Genomic DNA, 1124 nt, shown 5'->3' with positions numbered 1-1124 from the left:
AGAGGGGAGAAAGGGGTGAGAAAGAGGAGGGGATAGGGGAGAGTAGCGAGAATGAAAGGGTGACCGAAAGGGTGAGAAATAGAAGAGACGGGGAGAGGAGGGGAATGTGAGAGGGTGAGAAGAAGGTGTGAGAAATAGAGAGGAAAGTGGGGACAAGGGAAGAGATAAGAGAAAAGGAGAAAGAAGGAGAAGTAATGTAGAAGTACTGTTAAAGGAATTTGGGATAAAAGAATGAATAGAGAAGAAAAGAGAAAAGGAAATATAAAAGGAGAGAAAGGAGAAAGGATTGAAAAAAAATGAGAAGAATGCAATAAGAAAATACATGAAAACAAAAAAAAAAAAAAAAAGAAATTTAGACAAGGCTAAGAAGTAAGGAAAAGAGGAAGAGAAAGAAGAGCAGGGAAGGGAGGGAGAATAAAAGAAAGTAAAAGCAAACAGGAAGAGAGTCCAAAAAACACGACCTCGCTGACGGAAAAGAATGGTGCCGATTGCGACGATTCACTTAGCAGGAACAAAATGAAGGAGTTAAGCGACCGTGGGGAGGGGGGGGAGTGAGGGTGGCTAGGTGGAGCTGGGAGGGGAGGGGAGGGGGAGGGAGGGGGTTAAGCGACCGTGGGGAAGGGAGGGGAGGGAGTGGGGGTGGCTAGTGGAGCTGGGTGGGGAGGGGAGGGAGGGGAGGGGGGTTAAGCTGACCGTGGGGAGGGGGAGGGAGGGAGTGGGGGGTGGCTAGGTGGAGCTGGGTGGGGAGGGGAGGGGAGGGGGAGGGGGGAAGGAGGGGAGGGTTTGTGGAGCTGTGTGAGGAGGAGGGGAGGGCGGGGAGGGGAGGGTTTGTGTGGAGCTTTATGAGGAAGGGGGATGGAGGAGGGGAAGGGGTTTTCCGTAGCTGGATAGGGAAGGGGGAGGGGTATGAAGGAGGGAGGAGGGGGAGTCTGTAGCTGGATAGGGAAGGGGGCGGGGTGAAGGAGGGGAGGAGGGGGAGAGTGCGGTAATGGGGGGAGAGAGGATGCAAGAGAGAATGTATGGAAAGGGGAAAGGGAGGGGTGTATGGGGCTGTTTGGGGAGGAGAAGGGGCGAGGGAGGGGAGGAGGGAATAGTGCGTGTATGGGGTAGGGGAGGGAGAAGGG

Source organism: Penaeus vannamei, chromosome 17 (assembly GCF_042767895.1).
Source record: "Penaeus vannamei isolate JL-2024 chromosome 17, ASM4276789v1, whole genome shotgun sequence".
Lineage (NCBI taxonomy): Eukaryota > Metazoa > Arthropoda > Malacostraca > Decapoda > Penaeidae > Penaeus > Penaeus vannamei.
Note: the sequence above shows the minus strand (reverse complement) of the source record.